The 6,547-nt window shown below is 23.4% G+C and overlaps 1 protein-coding gene across 1 annotated transcript in view; it reads right to left on the bottom strand.

Moving 5' to 3' along the window:
* Positions 1–5,379, bottom strand: part of LOC126901306 (uncharacterized) — a 10,344-nt gene extending 4,965 nt beyond the window's left edge. Inside the window, exon 1 of the mRNA XM_050677704.1 lies at positions 5,212–5,379. The gene's annotated coding sequence lies outside the window, so the exon portion shown is untranslated. The remainder of the gene's footprint in view (positions 1–5,211) is intronic.
* Positions 5,380–6,547: the final 1,168 nt, after the last annotated feature.

The raw sequence follows: 6,547 nt of genomic DNA, 5'->3' as shown, positions 1-6,547 counted from the left end.
TTTTTTTTTGTGTCTGTTACCACTTTTTCTCAGCTCTCACCGAACCGATTTCTTTCAATGATACGTCAAAAGATCACAAATTGTATCTAGTCGAAGACATTACCCTTAAAAATTGAAAAAAATTCACTCGTTCCCCGTAAATAGGGGAAACCTCCAAAATAATTACAAATTTAAAAATCGCTAATTTTCGATATTTTTTCAATTTTTTTTACTTAAAAGTGCCATTTAAAAATGAACATATCAATATAATTTATTTTTATATAGATGCATAATATCATTAACTTTCATTTGGTATATTTTTTTCATAAATTTAACCCTTAACCTGCCCACAAGGGGGGATTTAAAATGACAACTTTTTCACAAAAAATTAATTTTTTTAACTTAAATTTTGAAAATGTTCCGGAAGGTCTGACACTTTTATATATATCTTAAATTAAAGCTAATGTAATATGCTTTATCATGAAAAAAAAAAATTTCGGACTTTATCTTATCTTCATGGTGAAAATGGCTACCGAATGCTATTTTTGTGTGAAAATTTTCGATTTTGTATTTTCCATTTTTAAATTTATTATGCTATAACTTTTTGAATAATGAATGAATCATTACAATTTTTTTATGAGAAGGAGTATTTATATAGATCTTTCATTTGACATACTATTTTTTTAAATCGGACCATTTCCCTTAATATAGGGGGGATTCAAAACATAAAAATGCATATAGAAAATAGAACTTTTTCAACTTAACTTTTGGAAGTGTTCCGGAAGGTCTGACACTTTTATATATATCTTAAATTAAAGCTAATGTAATATACTTTATAATGGTAAAAAAAAATTTCGGACTTTATTTTATCTTCATGGTGAAAACAGACATTAAACTTAATAAAAAAAATACGATTTTTGTAAAAAAATTCTTTTTTATATTTTTAACTTTATAATGCTATAACTTCTCGAAAGATGTATGGATCAATATAATTCTTTTTTTTGTAGATGCATGATGTCTTTACCTATCATTTGGTATATTTTTTTTATAAATCTGACTTTTTACCTGCCTACAGGGGGGGATTCAAAATGACAACTTTTTCACAAAAAATTGACTTTTTCAACTTAAATTTGGAAAGTGTTCCGGAAAGTCTGACACTTTTATATATATCTTAAATTAAAGCTAATGTAATATACTTTATAATGGTAAAAAAAAATTTCGGACTTTATTTTATCTTCATGGTGAAAACAGACATTAAACTTAATAAAAAAAATACGATTTTTGTAAAAAAATTCTTTTTTATATTTTTAACTTTATAATGCTATAACTTTTTGACAGATGTATGGATCAATATAATTCTTTTTTTTGTAGATGCATGATGTCTTTACCTATCATTTGGTATATTTTTTTTATAAATCTGACTTTTTACCTGCCTACANACCTATTATTTGGTATATTTTTTTTATAAATCTGACTTTTTACCAGTCTACAGGGGGGATTCAAAATGACAACTTTTTCACAAAAAATTGACTTTTTCAACTGAAATTTTGAAAGTGTTCCGGAAAGTCTGACACTTTTTTATATATATTAAATTAAAGCTAATGTAATCTACTTTATTATGTAAAAAAAAAATTTCGGACTTTATTTTGTCTTCACGGTGAAAATGGCTACCAAATGCTATTATTGTGTGAAAATTCTCAATTTTATTTTTTACATTTTTAACTTTATAATGCTATAACTTATTGAAAAGTGTATTGATCAATATAATTTTTTTATGGGAAATACTATTTTTTAATAATCCCTTTTTCATTCGACATACTTTATCTTAATCAGGATATTAATAAGGAACTAGCAGTTTATGAAGCTTTTGGAATAATCCACCAATTTTTTAAAATTAAACACTATCTAAAGATTTGCATCGAAGCGTTTTTTTTTTATAGTGATTTTAATCACTGTCAGATATCATTATACTTGATCCATCTATACCACGTCACCACTGTGCCACGACCCCCCTGTGCTGGGTTTTTTTTTGTTTATAATTGTCTTTTAAACAACTTTTATACGAAATTTTTTTATGTAAGTTAAATATTTTTTGAGAAAATTAAAAAAGCTCATATTTTTTAACTTTTGCGAGGCTGTAAAAAATAAAAGCTCAATTCCAATCAATGAGGACTATTAGTATGTCATTGTACATATTTTAATTCAACTTTAAAAAAACAAAATTTGGTTCGGAATTTTTTCCGCAATTTTTCCTTTGTTGACTGACCTAGATGTCAATTTTAAACTTGTAATTGAGTTAAACGTTATGGTAATATATTAAATTTTTTTTGCTTTAAACTTTCATAAATCTTTAACAAAAATTCTTCATCAACTTTAAAGATCCAAAAAAATAGGTTAAAATTGAAAATTTGGACTGATTATTTTTAACATATTAAAAATCAAATCAGTAATAATTTGAAAACAAATTTTTTTTTTTTTTAATTATTATTTTATATATAATTAGTAATAATATATAAAATTAGAAGTGATAGAAAAAATCTACTTGCAGATTTGAAAACAACGCGAAAAGTTGATTTAGAAAAGTATATTTTTGCTTCTGATGAAAGTTTCTTGTAGTCCACTGCAATTTTTAATAGTAACAAACAGTTTTTATTGAAATTATTGTATCAAGCCCTTTAAATTTTAATACACGTAAAAGTAAAGCAAAATATAACTTCTTAATTATTTTTATAATTTCTCCATTTAAATTAAAATATTAAATTTTTGAATATCAATTTCATACTAAATTTAATAAATATAATTCATATATAATTATATATTATATTTTAAAATCAAAGAACTACTAATCAGGATATAATTAAAGAAATAATAATTGATGTTGCTTTTGGAATAATCCACCAATTTCCTACTTTAAAAAAAAAAAAAAAAATTTGGTTGGTTGGGTTATTCGCCAAAATTACTTCTTCGTTGACTCGATAAATCATTAAATAGAAAATTTGATGAGCATTAAAACAATATTATTTTTATGATTAATATGCAGTCAGAAAGTTTTATAATTACTATTTACAGTATATTTATCAGAAAAACTCATTATTTTTTGCATTTATATAGTAATAGAACACTTAAATAGAAATCATTTCTAAGTAATTTTTGGTATTTAAAAAGATTCTACAATTGAAATATCCAGAACTGAATTAATTTTAATGATTTACTTTAACTAAAAAAAAAAGTTATTATTTTGAATCCCTCTTGTGGACAGGTAAAGGGTTAGATTTATAAAAAAAAAACCAAATGATAGATAAAGACATGCATCTATATAAAAAAAAAATTATACTGATTTGGTCATTTTTGATAAAGTTTAACAGATAATAAAGTTATAAGTTTTATACACTGTACTACAAGGAACTTTCATCAGGAACAAAAATATAATATTCTAAATCATCATTTTGCGATGTTTTCAAATGTGCAATTAGACTATTCGAGTAAGAAATTTCTTCTTACAAGGGGCGACTAAAATTATGGGATCCTTGATATTTATTGAAATTATTGAATCTAAATGAGATAAAAAACGAGTTAATAATTTATACTAACATAAAAAGATTTAAGAAAAAATGCAAAAATTGCATTGCCATACGTGCGTTGGAATCTCATACCCCAAGCGTATAAAACATAAGTTTTACCAACTCGGCAAACGTATGTTGCTACCGTCGGATGAAAAAATTGGCTATTTAAGCTAAATCAAATTTCAAAGTTATTTTTCTCGACTTAAAAATAGCAAACAAACTTAAATAAGTTTAACTTTCTATACTATATCAATTTTAATTTATATAATATTTATGAAATTCTGTACTTCCCTTGTCAGGTATTTTAAAATAAAATAAAATACAAAACCCAGAATTTTAACACAAAAATATCAAATTTTTAAATACGGTAGTCATTTTTACCATGAAGAAAAATACAGAGATCAAATTTTTTTTTTCAAATTAAAGTATTTTACATAAGCTTTAATTTAAGATATATATATATAAGTGTCAGTATTTCTGGAATACTTTCAAAAATTAAGTTGAAAAAGATAATTTTTTGTAAACAAATTACCATTTTGAAACCCTTCCTGTAGGTTTTAAAGAGTCAAATGCTCACAAAAATAAAGTATTTATTATTAAAGAATAGAATCGATTCATGCATTTTTTTAAAAAGTTATAGAATCATAATGTTAAAAAATGTAATATCAAGAATTTTTTAAAAAAAATAGCATATTTTTGCATACGGTAGTCATTTTCACCATGAAGACAAGTCCAGAGGTCAAATTTTTTTTTTCAAATTAAAGTATATTACATTAGCTTTAATTTAAGATACATATAAAAGTATCAGTATTTCCGGAACATTTTCAAAAGTTAAGTTGAATAAGTTAATTTTTTGTAAAAAAGTCATCATTTTGAAATCCTTCCTGTGGGCTGTTAAAGGGTCAAATGTTCACAAAAATATATAAAATAATAGGTAAATATCTAAGGTGTCTATATAAAAAAAAATTATATTGATTCGGTCTTTTTTAAAAAAGTTATGGCATTTTTAAGTAAAAAAAAATGAAAAAATATCGAAAATTAGCGATTTTTAAATTTGTAATTTTTTGTGATTTTCCCCCATTTACGGGGAACGAGGCAATTTTATTCAATTTTTGAGGGTAATGTCTTTAACTAGATACGATTTGTGATCTTTTGACATATTGTTCATCAAATCGGTCCAGTGAAAGCTAAGATTAAGCGTTCAGAGACACAAAAAAAAAACACATCATAGTAAAATTAATACTTTCTCAGCTTCGCATCGAAGCTAAAAAATTCTAATAAAATAGAATTTAATTAAAATTAGTTAAAAAATTATTTTTATTCTAATTATTTATAAAAAAATTTTATATTAATTAAATCATAAGTACTGAGTATTCATAAATAACTGCATTTTTTAAAATGATTAACTATTTTTATGAAATATTGCTTCAAGAATAAAACCGTAGTAATTTTTTTTATACCAAAAGCAAATTATAATTAAATTTGATTCGTTGTGTAATTAAATTATTTAAGTAATAAATAATTTTTTTTGAAAAATTATATCTCTTAGTAAATTAAAAAAATAAAGTCTATATCTTAATAATCATCTAGATATTCCTAAAATTGGATTTTCTAATTATAAAAAATCTTACAACTAACTTTTATTAAAAATTAAATAATATCGTTTTACCTCATTTAAAGGATTATCAGGGATAAATATTCCATTTGATAAGCTACTGGCTAGATACAAAGCAATAAAAATGTAGTCATACATTTTTGGTTTGACAATCGATGTTTTCAAATAAAACTGATAAGTAAAACAGTTGAAATGATAAATTTAATTGAAATTCTATTTAATATATAACAATACAATGTTTTTTCAGTATTAAAAAGGCCATATTTTAAATAGCAATAACAGCGTTTATCAAATTTAATTTGGTTTTCAATATTTAATAACACTTATTTAAAACTAAGTAAACATTTCATTTATTAATGATAGGTACAGAAACCTATTTTATTGCCTTCATTGCACTAAAAATACTAGTAAAAACTTGTTTCAGTCAACATTGAATATTGAAATTTAAGTCTATAAATTAATAATCCTTGACGTTTTGCAGATGGTTTTTTTTAAAATTGCTTATATATTTTTTTCTATGGTTTTATACAATTATTGTATTGCCATAATTTCATCAAAAATACTAGTAAAAAGTTGTTTTCTTTTAATTCAGTCAACATTGAATATTGAAATTTAAGTCTATAAATTAATAATCCTTGACGTTTTGCTGATGGTGATTTTAAAATTGCTACTCAATTTATCAATAAATAGTTGTAATACATTTTTTACAACTAAATAATAAGAAAATCATTATTTGTATTAGTTATTAATTTACAATATCATATATGTTTTTTGCACATATATTTAACTAAAACTGTTTAATTAAAAATAAAGATGTAAATCAATTATTTTATATTATTAATCATGTTATCTTATTTGCTATTCTGCTGTATTATTAGTGTCGTGATTTATAATGCAACTCAGGAAATGAAAAAAAAGTCATTACTCAAGTTTTTGAAACATTTTTCGACGCCTTAATTTAGATTGCTCAATAGAAATTTCTATAATAACTGTATCGCAACTACTGCCTAGGTAAATCCCGACTAGCATTTTAAATGCTATCTGTGATTTATTTATATCTTCTGTAGATTGTTTAACGCTATCTTTTTTTAAAATTTGTATACCGATTTTTTACATTGGTTGCATCGTTACATGGTTGATCTAGGATTATGCTTACACCGTAACAATACGATTCATTAAATCAATATTAAAGTTCAATAATTACACTTAAAACAGTGTAGTTACCGTACAATTACTGTATCAAATTTGACCGTGCATTTTATGGTCGAGGGTTATAAGATCGTGTACTTATTAGTTGTTGATTGGAATTTGTCTCTCAAACTGAATGTAAAAAATATTACACAATAGTAATAATAAATTGTGATTTTACAATACCTAACCTAAGGATGCT

This window comes from Daktulosphaira vitifoliae, unplaced genomic scaffold (assembly GCF_025091365.1).
Source record: "Daktulosphaira vitifoliae isolate Bord-2020 unplaced genomic scaffold, ASM2509136v1 Scaffold_3, whole genome shotgun sequence".
Taxonomy (NCBI): domain Eukaryota; kingdom Metazoa; phylum Arthropoda; class Insecta; order Hemiptera; family Phylloxeridae; genus Daktulosphaira; species Daktulosphaira vitifoliae.
Note: the sequence above shows the minus strand (reverse complement) of the source record. Positions and strands in the feature narration are given on the sequence as shown.